Consider the following 22,427-nt stretch of genomic DNA (forward strand, 5'->3'; position numbering starts at 1 on the left):
CCTGTATTGCTCTTCTGTGCCAATTAGAAAGGTTTGTATGCTGTATACATTACCTTTTCTCAATAGTTATTAAGAAATATGTTAGATAAAATGCCAATTGCTGTTGCTAAAGAAGAAATTTCCAATAAATTAGGTATGTTTTATTTAAGTAACATATACTGCTAGTGAGAGGCAAAGCCAAATCGAGAACAGGCTCTCTGACTCCAGAGTCTGGGCTATTTTTATTTTGTTTTAGTTTAGCTTTTATTTCTCTTGCTAATCTCTCTTTTTTTTTTTTTTTTTTTTTTTTTTAAGAGTTTATTGGAGAAGGGGAACAGGACTTTATCGGGGTAACAGTGTGTACTTCCAGGACTTTTTTTTTTTTTTCCAAGTCAAGTTGTTGTCCTTTCAATCTTAGGTGTGGAGGATGCCATTCAGCTTCAAGTTGTTGTCCATTCAGTCTTAGTTGTGGAGGGTGTAGCTCAGCTCCAGGTCCAGTTGCCATTGCTAGTTGCAGGGGGCGCTGCCCACCATCCCTTGCGGGAGTCGAGGAATTGAACTGGCCACCTTGTGGTTGAGAGCCCGCACTCCAACCAACAACTGAGCCATCCGGGAGGCAGCTCAGCTCAAGGTGCCATGTTCAATCTTAGTTGCATGGGGCGCTGCCCACCATCCCTTGCGGGACTCGAGGAATCGAACTGGCAACCTTGTGGTTGAGACCCCACTGGCCCATGTGGGAATCGAACCGGCAGCCTTCAGAGTTAGGAGCATGGAGCTCTAACCGCCTGAGCCACCAGGCCGGCCCCCTTGCTAATCTTTTTTGCTGAAAAAATTCAACAGACAAGAATTCCTTGTATTTTCTTTACCAATTATATTAATGGATAATAACTTAAAAGACAGCACTTTTTTTTTGTCATTTAAATTTAGCTTTCATCTGGTCCCAGATAGAGATGACTGACGTGACATCATATTCATGGTGGTGTAAGTTATTCCTCTTTTCTCTCTCCTTTAATGACAAGTAACTTGACATCCATAGAGGCACCAAATGAAAGTGTCTTTGCACGTTACACCAACGGACACACCAGTCCACCTCTACACCCTCAACTAAACAAACAGATCCTCAGTAAGGGCTACAGATCCAAGGGATTTGGAGAACCTGTGCCACAGTCATTCATCATGAGGCGGGGAAAAGAGCCTGGAGAGTGCAAAACTGAGCAGATACCCATGAGGGAGAGGATTTATGGCAGCCCAACCTGCCAGAGGGAAGATTTCAGCGTGCCATCAGAGTGGGATAGAGATGAGTTTGGATGTAGAGGAGAGAGAGGAATTCACCAAGGTGGGCCCTCTCCCTAGGGTAACACTGCAAGGCGCTGGGCTTCTGACTCTGGCAGTGGCAACCTCTATGGCAGATGAGGTGGGAAGTGGTGACCTCTCCCATGGAGGAGGTGAAAAGCAAAAGTGGTGAGAGAATGCAGGGTTACCACAGTAGTGTAGGTTTCACAACAAACCATTTCTCTCCTGAAGCACCAAATTTCTGAAGTGGGACCTCGATGACTGGAAGGAGCAAAGAGAAAGGAAAGTAAGCAGATAAGAATATCAAAGGTCATTAGAGAAATGCATTTCCTCATGTCTGCTTCAGGACTTGAGCAAGAAGTTTACTCACAAACCTCTGGGAGTACCACTCGAGGATCCCCTCAACAACATGTGGGCACCCCCAATGCCCCAAGTGCCAAACCTACACCTCCCCCTACTCGTCTGCCAGCTCCTTGTGTGCACTCCTGAGTGCATCCCATGAGCCAGCTCCCAGTGGATGTTCAGATAATAGGCCAAGCTCTAGGGCAAGTGAGAAACCACAAACTTGAGCTATGGTGCCACAGTCTGGAATACAAAAGAAAGGTTTTTTTATAGCCAGCCTGTTGAATTGTAAGAATCAAAGAGGACATGGGTGGGGGGTGGGGGGTGGGAGATGAGGGTAAGGGGGATCGAATATATGGTGATGGAAGGAACACAGACTCTGGGTGATGAACACACAATGGGATTTATAGATGATGTAATACAGAATTGTACACCTGAAATCTATGTAATTTTACTAACAATTGTCACCCCAATAAATTTAATAAAATAAAATTAAAAAAAAAAAAGAATCAAGAGGACATAAAACCTTAGTTAAGAAGGTGTCTGCTACTTCAAATGCGAAAACAGAAATGCATACCTACAAACACTGAATAATCAAGGAAATATGGTATCAAAAAAGAAAATAATTCTACAGCAACTGAACGCAAAGGCACAGAATACTGTGATCTAACTGATGAAGAAGTCAAAATAGCTTTTGTGAAGAAATTTAATGAGCTTCAAGAAAACTCAGAAAGACAATTCAATGAACGTGGGCATAAAATTAATGAATAAAAGCAGTCTTTACCAGAGATTATAAAAAAGAACCAAACAGAAATTCTGGAGCTGATGAATTAAATGAGATGAAGCATGCCATAGAAACATTGGTAACAAGGTGCACCACATGGAAGAAAGAATAAGTGACTTAAAGAATATGAATATAGCAATTAAATTATTTTTAGGAGAACTAAGGTCTAAAGTAAGTGAAGTAACCCTATGAGAACTATCAGATTCAATCAGAAAGACAAATATAAGAATAATTGGTGTACCAGAAGAAGAGCGGGAGAAGAGGGTAGAGAGATTATTTAAAGAAATAATAGCTGAGAACTTCCCCAAACTGGGGAAGGACTTGAACATACACATCTATGAAGCTAATAGAACACCCTATTATTTCAATACAAAAAGACCTTCTCCAAGAAATATAACGAAACTGTCAAAAATCAAAGATGAAGAATCTTAAAGGCAGCCAGGAAGGACAAAAAAAATAACCTACAAAGGAATTCCCATTAGTCTAGCAGTGGGTTTTTCAGCAGACACTCTGCAGAGTAGAGAGAGTAGGAGATAGCAGAATGACAGATTCAAAGTTCTGAAAGATAAAAGAATAACAGTCAAAAATACTTTATCAGGCAAAGTTATCCTTCAGATATAAGAATAAAAAGCTTTCCCAGACAAAAGCTGGGGGAGTTCACCACCACCAGACCTGCCTTGCAAAAAATGCCGAAAGAAGTTCTTTAAGCTGAATGAAAATGTTAATCAAGACATGAAAACATATGAAAGTATAAAATACTCTGGTAAAGGTAAGAAAAAAAGTCAAAATTAGAAAACTGTAACTCTATAGTAGAATGGTGGGTTAACCAGTTAACTATAGTATAAATGTTAAAGGAAGAGTGTTAAAAAACAACAACACTATAGTTATGTATTTAACAAACACACAGCACAAAAAGTGGTAAATTGTGACATCAGAAATACAAAAGGGGAGGAATAAAAGGGTGAAGACTTTATAGGTGAATGAAGATAAGTTGCTACCAGCATAAAATGGACTGTTTTATCTATGAGATGCTTTAGGTAAGTCTCATGGTAACCACAAAGCAAAAATCTATAGTAAGTGTGTGAAATAAAACAAAGGGGGAGGGGTGGGGAGACAGAACATGGCACCATGAAAAACCATCAATTTACAAAGGTAGGCAGAAACAGAGGAAAAAAGAAATGATGGAGATACAAAACAATGAGAAGTCAAACAACGAGATGGCAATAGTTAAGTCCTAACATATCAATAATTTCTATCAATGAATTAAATTTATCAATCAAAAGGCACAAGTGGCTTGATGGATTAAAAAAAACAAGACCCAAATATGTGCTGTTTGAAGGAGGCCTATCTCAATTCTGAAGATACACATAGGCTCAAACTGAAGGTTTCCATGCAAGTGGAAACCAAAACAAAGCAGGGTAAACATAGTTATATCAGATAAAATAGACCTCAAGGCAAAAAAAGATAATGAGACAAAGAAGGTTATTATATAATGATAAAAGGTTTGCTCCATCAAGAAGATATAACAATCATAAATATATATGTACCCAACATTGGAGCCCTAAATATATTAAGCAAATACTAACAAATCTGAAGGGAGAAATAGACAACAACATAATAATTGTAAGGGACTTCAATACCTGATTGTCAGCAAATGATAGATCATTAAAAAAAAAAAAAAAAGAAATGTTGGAATTGAATCATACTTTAGACCAAATGAAGTTAATAGACATAAAGAACATTCCATCCCAAAGCAGCAGAATACACGTTCTTCTCAAGTGCACACAGAATCTTCTTCAGAATAGATCCTATGATAGGACACAAAACAAAGCTTAGCAATTTTAAAAATAATGAAATCACATTAACTATCTTTTGTGACCAAAATGGAATGAAACTAGAAGTCCAAAAGAGAAAAGCTGGAAAATCAACAAATATGTGTAAACTAAATAACACACTTCTGAACAACCAATTGTTCAAAGAAAACATCAAAAGGGAAATAAAAAATTTTCTCAAAACAAATGAAATTGGAAATACAACATATCTATTTCTATGGGATTATGCAACAGTTCTCAGAGAAAAGTTTAAAGTAGTAAATACATATATTGAGAAATGAGAAAGATCTCCAATAAACAACCTAACTTTACACCTCAAGGAATTAGAAAAAGAAGAACAAGTTAAGCCCAAAGTTAGCAGAAGGAAGGAAATATCAGAGCAAAAATAAATAAAATAGAGACCACAGAAACAATGGAAAAGATCAACAAAACTGAGCTAGTTTTTCAAAAAGATAAATAAAATTGACAAACAATTAACTAGACTAAGAATAAAAGAGATAAGAAATAAAATTAGAAATGAAAGAGGCGATAGTACAACTGAAACTACAGAAATACATAGCATCATAAGAGACTACTATGAACAATTATATACCAACAAATTAGATAATCTAGAAGAAATGGATAAATTCCTAAAAGCACAAAATTTACCAAAACTAAATCAAGAAGAAACAGAAAATCTAAACAAACCAATAACGAGTAAAGAGATTAAATGCATAATAAAAACTTCCAGATACAGGAAACCTCAGGACGAGAAATCTTACCTGGTGAATTCTACCAAACGTTTCAAGAAGAATTAATGCCAATATTTTTTAAACTCTTCCAAAACATTGAAGAGGACAGAACATTTCCACATTCATTCTATGAAGCCCGCATTACCCTGATACCAAAACCAGATATGGGCAATGTAAGAAAACTATAGCTCCATATCCCTGATAAGGGTAGATGCAAAAATTCTCAGCAAAATAATAGCAAACCAAACTCAAGAACACAAAGGATTACACAACACGAGCAAGTGAGATTTATCACTAGGATGCAAGAATGGTTCAACATACCCAGATCAATAAGTATAATACATCATATTAATAGAATGAAAGATACAAATCACATGGTCATCACAATAGATTCAGGAAAGTACTTGACAAAATATGATAAAACCTTCAACAGATTGAGTATTTGTCGTGTCCAGTGCAACACAGGCAGTGAACGAACGAGAAGGGGCGGCGAAGGGCTAAGAAAGAAACAGAAATCAAGAAAGTTATGAAACAGGGGGCCAAAGATCTCACAGCCTCAAAGCACTGAGAGCCCGAATGGGGCTGCCTTGTGGCTTTTATTGATGCACACACAAGAAAGTAACATTGTTTTCTCCACAGTCTGTGAATTTCACACATTATACCAAGAAACTGATTCGGACTAATTACCTTTGCCTGCAAGCAGCAAACTGTCAGTTTCAGGATGTACCTCCCTAAGGGACAAAACCTTTATGCTGAAACTTGCTGATATGAATAGATGGAAAACTGTTATCACATCATTGAATCTCTTCCCAAGCAGGTTGTGGGAAGGAATGCAGCCACAAAGGCAGAAGCTCTCCTTAGCCAGGGGAAGGTGGGGGTCTATGCCCACCTCTATCAACCCGGTGGGTTCTCCTGTTGGTCCCCACACGGCTGCACCTGGTTTGGGTTGTTCCCCCCCGCCCCCGGTGGGGAATCTTACCCGTCATTGGCTGACCAGCCATCCCCTGGGGCCTAACAGGGAGACATAAGGTGTAAGCACAAAGGTGAAGCAAAGTCCCTGAAAGCATTAGTCTCACAGATGCTCCTTTCTTTAGGGGTAGGTACGAGGGGACAGACGGGTAGGCTGCTACCTGGCAACAAGTATTGAAGGAATATACCTCAACGTAATAAAGGCCATATATGACAAGGCCACAGCTAACTTCATACTCAGTGGTGAAAAATTGAAAGCTTTTTCTTTAAGATCAGAAACGATAAAGCTGCAGATATAAAATTAACCAACAAAAATCAGTTGTATTTCTATAGACTAATGATGAAACATCTGAAAACAAATAAAACTATCACATTCACAATAGAAGCAAAAACAATAAAATACCTGGTACTAAATTTAATCAAGGAAGTGAAAGACTTTACAACAGAAACTAAAAGACTTCTTTTTTTCAATAAAGATTTTATTGGGGTGGGAACAGGACTTTATTGGGGAACAGTGTATTTTTCCCAGGACCCATCAGCTCCAAGTCAACTTGTTATCCTTTCAGTCTTAGTTGTGGAGGGTGCAGCTCAGCTCCAAGTCCAGTTGCCCTTGTTCAATCTTAGTTGCAGGGAACACAGCCCACCATCCCTTGCAGGGAGTCAAAGCAGCAACCTTGTGGTTGAGAGCATGCTCTCCAACAACCTGAGCCATCCAGCTGCCGGGAACTCAGTGGCAGCTCATTGTCTTCATTCTAGTTGTGGAGGGCGTAGCTCGTTGGCCCATGTGGGAATTGAACTGGCAACCCTGTTGCCCAGAGCTCGCGCTCTAACCAACTGAGCCACCAGTCTGCCCAACTATAAGACTTTTTTTGAAAGAAATCAAAGAAGACACAAATAGAAAGACATCTTGTGTTCATGGATTGGAAGAATTAATTATTAAAATGTTAATACTACCCAAAGCCATCCATAGATTCAACTTAATCCCTATCAAAACTTCATTTGGCATTCTTCATTGAAATAGAAAAAAAAAATTCTAAACTGTGTATGGAACCACAAAAGACTGAAGAGCCAAAGTAATCTTGAGAAACAAAAATAAATCGGAGGTGTCACACTTCCTGATTTCAAACTACAACTGACTCTTAAACAACACAGGGGTTAGAGGTTATTATTATTTAAATAATAAAAAATCCATGTGTAATTTAAGTCTACCCTCTGCATATGCAAATTTCCAACTGTGAATCAAAAATACAGTTCACTTTTAAAATGCAGGAATATAAGTGGACCCTTGTAATTCAAACCCACATTGTTCAAGGGTCAACTGTATACTATAAAGCTGTAGTATGGTCTAAAACAGCATGGTCTTCGCATAAAAATAGGCACATAGATCAATAGAACAGAATAGAGAGCCCAGAATTAAATCCCCACAATCAACTAATATTTAACAAGAGAGCCCCAAAACACCCAATGGAGAAAGACTAATCTCTTCAACAAATGGTGCTGGGAAAACTGGATAAATACATGTAGAAAAATGAAATTGGGCCTCTATCTTACATCGTACACAAAAATTAATTCAAAATCATTCAGAGACGTAGATATTAAGACCTATTACCATAAAACTCCTAGAAGAAAACATAGAGAAGACCTTCTTAACAATGGTCTTGGCAATGATTTTTTGGATGTGACATTAAAAACACAAACAACAAAAGCTGAGATCAACAAATAGAACTACATCAAACTTAAACCTTCTCTATAGAAAGAGAAACAATCAACAAAAAGAAAGGGTAACATATATTGAATAAGGGATTAATATCAAAATATATAAAGAACTCATATAATTCAATAACTGAAAAAGCAATCCAATTAAAAAATAGGCAGAGGAGAAAAATAGTCATTTCTCCAAAGAGGACATCTAAGTAGCCAACAAGTATATGAACAGATGCTCAACATCACTATTCTTCAGAGAAATGCAAATCAAAACCACAATGAGACATCACTATGCTCTTTTTAGAATGTCTATTATCAAATAGACAAGAGGTAACAAGTGTCGGTGAGCATGTGGAGAAAGGGAACCCTTGTACACTGTTGGTGGGAATGAAATTGGTTAAACAACTATGGGAAACAATATGGAGGTTCCTCAAAAAATTAAAAATATATTTACCATATGATCCAGCAATTCTATTTCTGGGTATATACACAAAGGAAATGAAAACAAGATATCTAAAAGATATATGCACTCCCATGTTTATTGCAGCATTATTCATAATAGCAAAGATATGGAAGCAACGTAAGTGCCCACCAACAGATAAATGGATAAATGTGATTATACACACACACAATGGAATTATTATTTAGCCATGAGAAAGAAGAACATTCTGCCATTTTGTGACAACATGGATAGACCTTGAGGATGTTATGCTAAGTGAGATAAGTTAGAGAAAGATAAACACTGGGTGATAGCATTTATATGTGTAATTTACAAAAGCCAAACTTGTGGGGTTCAGGTTTAAGATGATGTAGGAAGATCCTGAATTCACCTCCTGCCATGGGCACACCTATCTACATCTACATATGGAACAATTTCCTCTGAAAAAAACAAAAACTAGCTGAGTGACTCCTATACATTGGGCAAATGAAAAACAAAGCAAAACAAAACCAAAACCACCCCATTTCAAAGCAGGTAGCAGGCTGAGACACAATTTCACTACACGAGGTCTGACAATTAAGTTCGCGAACTCATCCTTGATAAAGTGCTACATACCTCATTGCCGAATATCACTATGGTCACCTTCGAAGTACTCCCCTTGGGAAGCTATGCACTGACTCCAGTGCCTAGTCCACCCTTCAAAGCAATTTTGGAACTCTTTCTCTGGAATGGCCATCAGAGCTGTCATCATATTACCCTTGATGTTCTGAATGTCATCAAAATGTCTTCCTTTCGATATTTCCTTTATCTTTGGGTAAAGAAAGAAGTCATTGGGGGCCAGATCAGGTGAGTAGGGAGGGTGTTCCAATACAGTTATTTGGCTAAAACCTCCCTCACAAACAGTGCTGTGTGAGCTGGTGCATTGTCGTGATGCAAGGGCCATGAATTGTTGGAGAAAAGTTCAGGTTGTCTAACTTTTCCATGCAGCCTTTTCAGCACTTCGAAATAGTAAACTCGGTTAACTGTTTGTCCAGTTGGTACAAATTCATAATGAATAATCCCTCTGATACAAAAAAAAGTTAGCAACATTGCTTCAACAAGTTTGCAAACTTAATTGTCAGATTCGTAAACCCCACACCTGATGCTGAATCAGGAGGCAATTCAAAATTCAGAACTTCTCCTTAAGGAGTGAACAGTTTGAACCTCACATCAGGCACCTTCACCTGAGAAATGAGCCCCCCACCATCTAGCTTTGACAACCAATGTGGCTTGCATCCACAATAACCACAAGGATATAGTGAACTGAAAATGATTTCTAAAGGTTTCATGTGTTTGGACTCACCCAACCCAGGGACCAGCACAGAGGCACCTGACCAAGAGGCACCCAGACTTCCTGTGAAAAAAGGCTTATTTGCATAACTTGAAGCATTAGCCTACGGGGCAGGCATTTAATACACATCTAGGGGCCTGCTGGGGTACTCTTCAGAGACGGAGGCTGGTGGGCGCCATCTTTGCACTCTCCCTCTGCCTCACTCCAGCTTGTTGGTATCTCTGGGAAAGAAGCTTATACTCTCCTCTAATGCTTCAATTTTTGTGGCTTCTACACAGAATGTGTGGCTGTGGTGGCCAGTGGGTTTATGCTCAGGGGTTCCACAGGACTGTAAACAGTAGAGAAAGTGTTCTTAAAAGCCTACCATCCCCTGGGCACAACAAGAGAGGCAACAGACCAAGGCATCCAGCCTGTCGTGCGGGAGACCCTGCTCGCTGCGCCATTTGTCGTGCGGGAGACCCTGCTCGCTCCGCCATTTGTCGGGCGCGGCGCCCTGCGGGGTCTCTGGTCCCGCTCCCCACATAAGAACGCAGGATATGGTAAGGCCAAAAAGGAACACCCACGGAGCCATAGGTAGGGGAGTCATACCACTATGGTCTCACTGGAGGCTGGGCCCACCGGACGCATGACCTGCCGTCCGCCTTTCCGCCAACCGACCGACGACTCTCCTCCACTCTCTCGACTCTGTTCCTCTTTCTCGGCTCTCCTCTTCCGCTCTCTTCAGCTCTCTTCAGCTCTGCTCGGCTCTTCTCAGCTCCTGGCAATCCTCGGCAATCCTTCATAGCCACAGCAGTTATACCGGCGGCCAATCGGCTAACCGGCCACAGCCGACGGCCAATCACCACCCGAGCCAGCACCCTTCCACGTGAGGCCGAGAGCCTGTAAACTACTCTCTTGGGCTCTGTCCCCACACCCCACCCCTACAGGGTCCTGCCTCACAATCTACGCGACAAGCATCTTCCGCAAGGGTCCCTGTGTCATATTAGCTTATTGACACCTACGGACGAAAAGAAACAATAGTCTTAGGAACCAACAATGGCAAATCCCTTCCATCTGGGAGGATACATGCTAGCTTTTTGTCCTGGGAAAGGAGGGTCGCTGCCACTGGCACCTTTCCCAGTTTGTGGTACCAGAACTTTATGGCAGTACTTGGGGTCCCTTGCATAGTTTCAACATGTAACAGAACAGGGGACCCCATAATAGGCCATAGTGAGAGCACATAGGTTCCCCGCAAAATCATCCCGGTATCGGGACCTCTGTATACTACAGTCACTTGCGGTGGCCACTCAGCCACCACCCCTGGCGTCACTTGCAAATCATGAGTCAAACCAGCCCCCCATGGGGCTATCAGACCCAACCACGGACAGTGGGGGCTTTTGACCTGCCAGGGCCAAGTCCATTGCTGCCGTTCCCCTGCTTTCAAGCATGTGGGTGCTGGCAGCAAAATGTTCCCATTCCTGCCGTAGCCTGGCTTTAACAGAGTTTCACTTGTGGTAACTTGTAATTGAATGGTAGCGGCCGTTCAATGTAGCAGAGCTTCTACTGGTGCGGGCTCTCCCTTCTGTGGTCTCTCATTCAGGACTCTCAGGACGTCCCATAGACGCGAGGCCCAGTCACGCATTGTGGGAGGGTGTTTTGACACCCGGAGACCTTGCTTCAAAAGGCCATTATAGTGTTCAATCATTCCAGCTGCTTGTGGATTGTATGGGGTGTGAAACAACCATTGCATGTCCATCCTGGCAGCCCAGCGCTGCACTGTCACCACGCGCCAGGGCTGTGGCAACACTTGAGGAGGGTGGTGAGCATGCCCGTGTGTCACTGCTTTCACCACCCAGATCCAGAGACGGAACTCTCCTACCGACGTCTGTAAGCTGAGGCCATGTAGCACGTCCACCCCTAGAATATACTCCGGAATGGGGGAGACATAAACCTTGTAGGTACGAGGGGGAAGCCTTCCTATACCCAGTGGTGAGGAAACGGCTTTCATAGTCACAGTTTTCCCCCCGTAGCCATCAATGCAGATTGCTGGTCCAGGGAACAGTTCTGGGTTCCCATAAATGAGACTGCAGTCGGCGCCAATGTCAACTAGAGCCAAAACCCTCTGTACATTCGAAGGGGACCAATGTATGGACAGTTCCACGTGGGGCCTCCGGTCCCTGCTCGTCCCCTCTGACCGGGTACCTTGGCCCCACCCCTAATCAAGCTGAAAGGAGTTGGCCTCAAGTGGCTGCATGAAGTCCTGGAGGGACACAGGTCGCGCTTTCCCAGGCTCCTCCTTTATGCTTCTCCGGAATTGTTGTTCCAGACGCAACTGTTTCCAAAGTTCCAGCAGGAGTGCATTGGGTTGTTGGTCTATTTTCTTCCTATCGACCCCTCCTGCCATGAGATCACGCCACATCTGTGCGCGTGTTACTCTCTGAGGCCCACGACCTCGCCCCTTTACCTTTGGTTTGGGCTTCCAGGTCTCAACTGTGCGGACCTCCTGTCTTAACTTCCTTCGCCTCCGGCTTTCAACATCCCCTAGGGTGGCCATGGCAGTTGTAACTTCATGGATCCGTCGCCCTACATACGGTGTAAGAATAGCAACCAAGGATCCAAAAGCACTCGCAGGTGCAGTATCCAAAACCAGATCTCTCATGCTGGCAGTAAAAAGCTCGTCATCTGGGCCCTGCATGTTGAGGTTAAAAATAGCATGTCTCATACCCATTTCACGGATTATCTGCGTAAGTTCTGTATATGACTGCCATTGACTCACAGTGTCTGGCAGCTCGCCAGCCTGTCCCCATACTGTGCGTACCACAGCAGTGAGCCACGCCATTAGAGAATGGTTGCTCTGGTTGTTGGCCAACCTATGGCAGTTTTGTAACCTTTGTCACAGGGACAGATGCACTGTCACGAAGGCTAGCTTTTCCATCTCTCCTGGGGAGTAGAGAATGCTGTCTGCTCCCTCATCCCATAAACGTAATAGCCAAGCCGAGACTGGCTCTCCAGGGCGCTGTCTGTACCACCTCCCCAGCTCCTGCAACTCAGTGGGAGTGTAAGGGGTGTAGGTTGTGAACTCAGTCACAGCTGGGTTGCCGGCAGCAACGCCCCCGGGGCCCAAAGGTTGCTCACGTTTTACCCTTTGCTTTAAGATTGGCTGAGCTTGGGGGTTGGGAGCTACATTGTCTCCACTTGCTTCCTCCGCCTCTGCCTCAGACTCTCCACCTTGGGGCCCCTGTTCTAACAGGCGGACCGGGCTTCCAGCGCTTCCAACCGGGACACCTGGTTCGGCACCCGGGCCATTTCATTAAGCCCATTTTCCGTGTTGAGACTCAAGGCCGTGAGGAACATCCAGCCCCTGCGGCCGGCTGTAGCCTTCTCCTCCTCCAGCAACTGCTCAGCCAGAGCCTGCAGGGCCCTCTCCACACTGGCCGGAGAGCCGTCCATGTCCTCCCACCCCTCCTTGGGGGTCCAACTCCTGAGAACAGTGGCCACCAAACACCATATACTGTGTGGGGGCCACACATCCTCCTGCCCAGTGTCAGACGCCATTCCTACCTGGTCAGAATCTTGCTCACCGTGCCAGGTGTCTGAGTGGGTGGAGGCCTCCTTGTAAGATGTCCACCACCCTCGGAGCTTAAGGCCGCAGCAGATCACCAAAATGAAGGCAATGCCGTCCATGGCCAAGAGGGTGATGTGCCAGCTGGAGGCTTGAGTCTCCCAGGCAGACCACACCTCCCCTTCCCGGTGTCGCTCCTCATGGGCGTTCGGAAGCTGGGCTCTCACACGCACAAACTGCTCCACCATGCTTCGGTAGGTTTTGGCGGGCACCGTACCCTGCTTGCTGCGCCATTTGTCGTGCGGGAGACCCTGCTCGCTGCGCCATTTGTCGTGCGTGGCGGCCTGCGGGGTCTCTGGTCCCACTCCCCACATAACGCAGGACATGGTGAGACCAAAAAGGAGCACCCACGGAGCCATAGGTAGGGGAGTCATACCACTATGGTCTCACTGGAGGCTGGGCCCACCGGACGCATGACCTGCCGTCCGCCTTTCCGCCAACCGACCGACGACTCTCCTCCACTCTCCTCGACTCTGTTCCTCTCCTCCCTTCCGCTCTCCTCTTCTGCTCTCCTCGGCCCTGCTCGGCTCTCTTCGGCTCTGCTCGGCTCCTCGGCAATCCTCGGCAATCCTTCGTAGCCACAGCAGTTATACCTGCGGCCAATCGGCTAACCGGCCACAGCCGATGGCCAATCAGCCACAGCCGGCGGCCATTCACCACCCGAGCCAGCACCCTTCCACGTGAGGCCGAGAGCCTGTAAACTATTCTCTGGGGCTCTGTCCCCACACAGCCTTACTGTGAAAAAGACCTATTAGCTTATCTTCCTAGCTACAGTCTGAGGAGCAGGCTTCTAATTAAACACACATGTAAGGGTCTGCTGTAATTCTCTCCAGCCCCGAAAGGCAGGCACTGTCTTTGCACTCTTCCTCTGCTGCTCTCTAGAGTGCCAGTATTTCCCAGAGAAGAGCTTGTACATGTGTCTGGTGCCCTGGTTTTGTGACTGCCACCCAGGGGATGCCACTTGATCACCGAGATCTGGTGGCCAGTGGGGCTTGCATTCCCAGTCCCATGGGACTGGAATAAATGACAAGACATTTCTTAGCCAGCTACCACTCCTGGGGCACTGTGCAGACAGCAGAATAAAATACACCCCTATGCTTTCTGTGAAGAAGGCCTGTTTGCTTGTTCTGGAGCTTCACCCTGGGAGGCAGGCTGCTGATTTGGCACACAGCTAGACGCCTCCTGCAGTGCACTGCAGGGACGGAGGCCCGTGGTGGTGATCTTTCCACTTTCCCTCCTCCATTTTCCCTCCATCTTGCTCCAAGTTGCTGGTATCTCCCAAAAAGGAGGTTGTACACTTGTTTGGCATCTCAATTTTTGTGACTGATGCCCAGAGGACACCTCTAGATCACATGGCTCTTTCTTATGTGGTTCTTGCTACTTGGGTCCTCTGTTAGTACTCAGTAATGCAATGCAACACTTAATATTGTTAAAGCCCGTTCTGATTGCTGGAGTCAGGGTGTGGAGGGGCATCAAACAACAAAACCTTAGACTATAACCCAGTTACGACATTTTAATCGAGATACAATTAACATACAACATTATATTAGTTTTAGGTATACAACATAATGATTCAATATTTGTATATATTGTGAAATGATCACCACAATAAGTCTAGTTAACCCATCACCACACAGGATTACAATTTTTTTTATTGTGATGAGAACTTTTAAGATCTACTCTCTTAGCAACTTTCAAATATATAATGCAGTATTATTCACTATAGTCATGGTGCTGTAGATTATATCCCTGGGACTTATGTGTAACTGGAAGTTTGTACCTTTTGACTATCTTCTCCCAGCATGTTTTTTTTTAAAGTGTCTTTATTGTTTTGTCCTTTCACTTACTTAAAAAAATAATAGTTCCTCTTAAATACCAATTCAGAATAAAGCAGAAAGTGAAAGCCCTTCATAACTAGATGCGGGAGGGATTGGGGATGGGGAGTTTTGGACTATGTAAAACTCAGAAATGTCTATTGCACCCTAGAAGAATAATGTTTACATGTTCAAACAAGAGATTTTGACATGGTCAAATCAAAACAATCATATCCATGTCCCCGCCTCCAAATCAAAACATGCTCTGCATGGATAGCTGCTGTACAGCTGAGCATGCTATTTTTTACATCAAATTTAACTTTTTACTTTGAAACAATCACAAAGTTACAGAAAAGGTGGAAATATCGTACAAATAATTTTTTTTTTCTAAACTGAGAGTAAGTTGCCAACCAGATGCCCCTCAATCTGAATATTTTAGTGTCTATTTCCTGTAAAAGACATCTCCTATAAGACCATAACATCACCACCCAAGTCATTGATACATGACTACCATCTAATCCTCAGACCCCATTTACGTTTCTCCGATTGTTTCAATAATATCCTTTCTAGCAAAAGACTGTAGTTTAAAAGCATGTTAGTTGTCATGCCTGCTTATCTCCTTCAATTTGGAGCAATTCTTCAGTCTGTTCTTGACTATCATGACCTGGGCACTTGTGAACATTACAGACCAGTTATTCTGTAGAATATTCCTCAGTTTGGATTTGTCTAATGATTCCTTATAATATTGAGATTGTATGTTTTTGGTGAAAATGTCGTAGAGTTGACGCATCTTTCTTCTCATCATCCTGTTAGGCAGCCCCTGGTTCTCGATTTATCCTATTACTGATGATGTTCGCTTTGAACACTTGATTAAGTTGGTATCTGGCACCACAAAGTTGCTATTTTTCCTTTGTAATTGATAAATATTTCATAGGGAGTTACTATGAAACTATGTAAATACCCAATTTCTCAACAAACATTCCGTTTACTCATTGATTTTTAAAATATCTGTATGGATTCATTGCTTTCTACTTTATTCACTGGGTTATAATCTGTTACTATCATTAATTAATTGTAGTGCTCAAATTGTCTGTGATGTGACTAATGGCAGTTCCTTCAAGCTGGCTTCTGTGTCCTTTTGACAAGTTCCCATTATTTTTTGAGCATTTTCTTGCTTTGGGGCACAAGTTGTTCCAGATTTCTTTCTCTTTCTTTCTTTCTTTCTTTCTTTCTTTCTTTCTTTCTTTCTTTCTTTCTTTCTTTCTTTCTTTTCTTCCTTTTCTTCCTTTTCTTCCTTTTCTTCCTTTCCTTCCTTTCCTTCCTTTCCTTCCTTTCCTTCCTTTCCTTCCTTTCCTTCCTTTCCTTCCTTTCCTTCCTTTCCTTCCTTTCCTTCCTTTCCTTCCTTTCCTTCCTTTCCTTCCTTTCCTTCCTTTCCTTCCTTTCCTTCCTTTCCTTCCTTTCCTTCCTTTCCTTCCTTTCCTTCCTTTCCTTCCTTTCCTTCCTTTCCTTCCTTTCCTTCCTTTCCTTCCTTTCCTTCCTTTCTTTCTTTCTTTCTTTCTTTCTTTCTTTCTTTCTTTCCTTCTTTCCTTCCTTCCAGTGGCTGTTTTCAATCTTAGTTGCAGGGGGGTGCAGCCCACCATCCCATGCGGGAATTGAACCAGCAACCTTGTTGTTGAGAGCTCACATTCTAATCAACTGAGCCATCTGGCCGCCCCTCTGGAAGCTTATTGTCTTCAATCTAGTTGTGGTGGAGGGCACACCTCACTGGCCCATGTAGAAATCGAACTGGCAACCCTGTTGTTCAGAACTTGCACTCTAACCAACTGAGCCATCTGGCCGCCCCTCCAAGTTTTCTTATATTTTTTCTGCTTCAGCCCTACAATCAGCCAGTTCTCCAAGGAGCCCTGGTTTCTTTTAGTGAAAAACAGCATTTAGAAGCCCAGAGTGACAGCATTTAGAAGCCCTGTCACATGAGTGATAGGTGTACTCATATATCTTTAGAAGGTTGATGCACCTAAGCTCTATCAGTGAAAAGAGCTAGGGAACATACTAAAGACCTACTGAATCAGAGTTTGCATTTTTAACAGAATCCCCAGGTGGCTCATATGCACATTAAAGTGTGAGAAGCACTGCCCACCTAGAGTAAATGACCTTAGTGTCTAAGCCAGTTGTTAGGGGACCAGCCATTACAACTGCATCTCAGCCATTAGAAAGGACACAAAAACACTCACCTCCCTGTTGAGTCAACTTCCTTTAATCCCAGAAGACTCTCACAACAATTCTGAGAACATCTCATTTCTTAGAACTTAGCCACATGGCTGCATGCAAAGGAGACAAGGAAATCTAGTCTCATTTGGGTCCTTTGCCACCTGGAATAAAACGTGTGTTCTGTTTCTAAGGATGAAAGGGAATGGTAGATATTGGTTAGGGTTCATGAGTCTCTGCCTCCTGCTCCTCTATGTCCTCTCAACATTCTGGGAAGTTGTTGGTACAAGCAGCCAGCACTAGGCACAGCTAACAATCACCCAAAGGTGGACAGCAGGGAGGACCGTGGTTAACTCAGAGTTGAAGCATAAAGGTAAACTCTTCCTTCCATATATACTCTTGTTACTATCATGCTTGCCCTCCCTACCTTCTGCCTGGCCCCAGTCTGGAGCTAGGGCCAAAATTCAGGGAGCGACAAGGTAGAATAAAGAGTGTGGAAGGCGCAGTAGCTCAGCTGGCAGACTCTAGAAAGGGCAGATTCTAGAAACAGACTTCCCAGATTCAAACCCCAGCACTATCACTTACCAGCTTTGGGCTTTCAGGAAGTTAACTTTCAGTAAATTAGCCCATTGCTTAAAGGGCTCATTAGGCCTCAATGCCTTTATTTTAAAACCAGGATGAGTATAGGGCTATCTCACAGCTTGTTGTGAAGATGTAATGGACACAACCCGTGAAAAGCTCTTGGAGCACCTGGCCCATAGCGAGCTCTCCATAAACAGTAGTTCTTATTACTGAGCAGAACCACAAAGAGCAAAGACACAGATTTCCTGGACACAGCTGCCAATCCTGACAGTGGGCTTGGGCCCAGAGATCTGTTTCACAAGAAGTACAGAAACCACCAATTTGGAAATGCTTCCGTTTACTTAATACTTTCAGGCCAACATTCCCACCAGTTTAGAGACATTGCAACTAGCTCCACTATTATTTAACACCCTTGTGACAAATACCTAGGATTTGTCTGTTTATTATTTTATGGCACAGTATCTTTTCTTTCCTTGAGTTTGGTTTCCCTTCCTAACTACTTGAACTATTTCCAACACATTTTTAAACAATATTTCAAAAAAGAAAAACAAACCGAAAAACCCAATGTGCTAGATATAGTGTTTGACTTTGCACACATCCTCCCCACGATAAAGCCTGCAGCCACCACTGTCCCTTTATAAGGACTTAGCAAACCCTGGCAAGGCCACATCCGTCACTAGATACACAAAAAGCGACACTATCATTTTCTTAGACAAACATCCTGGGCAATTTGGCTTCTTTTACTTTGTCATTAATACAACCGGTTTTGCTGAGTACCTTAGGGGACCTTGAAGGACCAGTTCTTGTTGTTTTTAACCTCCTCACTGGCTTATCATTTTGGTTTATAATTCTAACATACTTGCCAATGGTTCCCAGGTACCACTGAAGGAAATGTCTAAGGTAAACAAAGAGCATTTTTGCTTCTTAAGATCCAGGTCTCCCTGACATGATGGGAAAGATTTAAAGAATGCCAAGGAGCATGTGAGTGTGTGTGTGTTTGTGGGTGTTTATGCAAAAGTAGGACTAGATGTTCCCCGGCTGCCACAACATTGCTTTAGCTCCTTCTGCCACATCCCAGTTTGGCTGGAACTGTTGGAACTAATCTGTCTGCCCTTTTAACCTCTGATTTAAGCTGGGGCCAAAATGACACCGGGTTGGCCACCTCAGAGACCAGAGACGTGCATGAGAAGAGTAACAGTGCCCCCTACAGGTGTGTGCCTATGACAGTGAACTTGACAATCTCAGGGGCCTCCTGAGCAGCAGGAGCATGTTTCTTGGTATCTCCCCTGCTGGCATGTGCAAAGTGATGATTAGTGCTTATTGCCATCATCTCACGAAGGTCAGAGCCTGGACCCTTTGTGTTATCTCTGCAGTGGGCTGTGGGAGCTACAGCTGGGTCTGGTCTGTTCAGCTGAGTTTTCCATTTTTCTCTTCCTGGTAATAGTACCCCCTTCCCGTCAGGAAATTTCTCCCCCATTCCAGGTGAATCTAGTAGGTTTGATAAGCTACAGTGCTTGATCCTGCCTATAGGGGTGAAATTATGATCTAACCAGACCAACCTCAGTCCTGTATCCCTTTGGACATTGCTGAGTAAGCTAGAAAGCAGGAGCTCTTCCTTGATACCAACCTCACTTACCTGCCGTATCCGGCCGTCAAGTCCTGCCACTCAACCTCCTAGATTTCTTTTCTGTCCATTCCTCCTATCAACCTAATCCCAGCTGTTATCATCTCTCTCTTGAACAACTGGATAGCCTCCTAATGGATGTTCCCACGTTCATCTGGGCCACCTCCATCCAGTCTATTGCAGCTGGAGTCATTCTTTCAAATGACAAATATGATTGTGACACCCCACCCATTCCCCATTTCTATCCTGGCTTCTCATGGCCTTAGGATAAAGACAAAAGTCCTTAATGTGGCCCACAAGGTACTTCATGGACGGCTCCCTCCCCATGTCTCCTGTCTCACCTGCACTCCTCTCTGCAGGATATTTTCATTCTAGCTACTCCGGCTTCTTACAGCCCCAGGTCATAGTATTAATATGCTGCTTTGTACATATTTCTCTTTTCACCCTAACAGCCCTTGCCTTAGCTCTTCGCCTAGGTTACTCATCGTTTTGATTTTAGCTCAAATATCATTTATTTACGGAAGCTTTCCCTGACCTCCAAGGTCAAATCCTCTTGTGCGCTCTCATATCACCATCTATCACTTTCTCAACGCACTTGCCACAATCTTGCCGCAATTTTGCATTTGTTGGCCAATTGATTTATGTTTGTCTCCCACACAGATTACCGGCTTCATGAAGCTAAATATGGTGTCATTTTAATTGTAATATTTGTTGAATGACTGACAATGAATTAATTGGTCCAAGTGGTGGGCACCAAGCATAGGCTGGGCCAACTGGAGCCTTTCCTCAGAATTTCCCAAATCAAAGGTGGAAGAATACTGCCCTCTTTTCCTTTGGGCTTATGAGCCACCGGGAGGCAGGTTCTGGGTCATAGATGACAATCTTCCCTGCCTTATAGTGCTTACCTGTCTGCAAAATGAAACCTGGCAAGTGGAGAGGAAGGAGAGTCATGCTGGAGTGGCATCCCTCGTTCCATTCCCAGGCCCCTGAGCACGGGAGCCTCAGTTCTCCAAACCCCAAGTCATTCCCAGCTGTGAGAGCCAATAAATTCCCCCAGTTTACGTAAGCTGGTCTGAGTTGGGTTTTTTTGTCACCTGCAACAGAAAGACCCTTGGCTAAATCAAGTTAACCCCATGAGTGAGTCAAGAGATCTAGGACCCTCAGAGAGACATTGAGTTAGGACTTTAAAAAACAATCAGCCTAAAGGCAAGTTAAGGTTGTATTTGACACAGCAAATTTTGCCTACTACAATTAGACCACACATGTGCCCATTGCCATCTGCTATAGGGAAGGTGGCCCTAACCTACTATCAAGGACTTGGGATGTGGTTCAAGTATTTCACTCAAAGGCTGAGTCTATCTCTGCAACAAAAAGCAGCAACCAATCTAACCAGCCACTCATTCCTGCAACAAACATGTATTATGCAGCTACTATGTGCACCACAGATACCACAGGGAACCCAAAGTGAATAAGATCCAGTCCCTTGAGAGGTTTAGAGTGGTTTATTAGAGGGTGTGGCATAGACATAACTAACAAGATAGAAAGTGCTCAGAACTACTCTCAGTTAGCTAACCGCTGAAAGGGGTGGGGCAGCACGCCAGAAGGACCTGGCTGTGAATTTTGGCTCTTCTACTCACTGACACTGAGCCTTACTTAGTTTCCTCTGCTGTTAATGGGGATAATAATACCCTTGCAGGTTATTAGAAGGATTAAAACAGATAAAATATATAAAGTGCCAAGCAGAAAGGCTTTCAGTAAACTGGAGTTAATGTTATTATGTGTGCAGATGGTACTTTCAGAGCAACCTGGAAAGAGCCACTGCCCAAAATTGTACCCCCCACCCCCAATCAGCCAGAGCACTTGAAATCCCAAGCATTAGGGATTTGGGTTTGGGGGCTATGGTTTAATGGCTAGAAAGTCCCTGTGAAAATGCAAATGTGTTACTTGAAAGTCCTACCACAGTGAGTCATTAGACGACACAAACACTTATCGCGGATGAGTTAAACTGATCATCAAAGAGCAGAACAGGACTTGGAGAATAAGGCACATGGTAATGCGACCTGGTTCCAATGCCAGGCACTGGGGCACAGGCTTTCCATGCCCAATCGACCTCAAGACGATTGACTAAGCTCTTGGTGGCTTCGTTTCCTCATCTGAGGACCCTAATAATTACAGAATGTTTCTCATAGGATTGTTTTGATAATTAATTAAAATAATGCAGGAAAATAACATGTCATAGTGCCTGGGAAAGCCCGAATTGGAGCCCAAGCCTGTCAGAGTGGTTAGGAAGCACTAGCAGTCACAGTCCATCTAATAAGGAGGGAAACAGCAAAAGAAGATGAGGAAGCCCTCAGATTCACCTGCCACCCAGAGCAGTTAAGGTAACAGAGCAGCTGTGGTAACATGACCACAGTGTACTGTTTCACCAACTGATTTTATTTCCTTCAGATGTATACCCAGAAGTGGGATAACTACTGGGTCATAAGGTAGTTCTATTTTTAATTTTTTGAGGAACCTCCATACAGTTTTCCATAATGGCTACACTAAGTTACACTCCCATCAACAGTGTGTTAGGATTCTCTTTTCTCTACATCCTCACCAACATTTGTTACCACCAACTGAAAATGGTCAATAAACGGATGAGAAACGAATGATGCAGCAGGATCCTTTTATGGTGGCAACACAAAAGCGAAAGATGTGACCAGATCTCTTACCTCGAGGAAGTCTGTTCCTGAACTCCCACCTGTTCTGCAAATGTCACCTTTTAAAGTGTGTGCTCTCATCTTGTACTTTCCAAGGCTTACGATGTGCTCTGTATCTAATATTCTAAGACAGGTAAACTGACACTAAATTGATGCAGACAGGAAAGAAGTGAGGTATTTGGTTAACAGATCAATTGACATATTTGGTTAACTGACTCATGGATACAGAGAACAGATTGGTGGTTGCCAGAGGTGTGGGGGTGGAGGGTGGGAGAAATGGTGAAGGGGTTAAAAAGTACAAACTTCCAGCTATAAAATAAATAAGTCATGGGGATGTAAGGTACAGCATGGTGACAACAGTCAATAACACTGTATTGTATATTTGAAATTTGCTAAGAGTGTAGATCTTAAAAATTCTCATAAAAAATTTTTTTGTAACTATGTATGATAGGTATTAACTAGACTTATTGTGGTGATCATTTCACAATATGTACAA

This window comes from Rhinolophus sinicus, chromosome 6, assembly GCF_057876585.1.
Source record: "Rhinolophus sinicus isolate RSI-liver-muscle chromosome 6, RSI-T2T, whole genome shotgun sequence".
In the NCBI taxonomy this organism is placed as follows: Eukaryota; Metazoa; Chordata; class Mammalia; order Chiroptera; family Rhinolophidae; genus Rhinolophus; species Rhinolophus sinicus.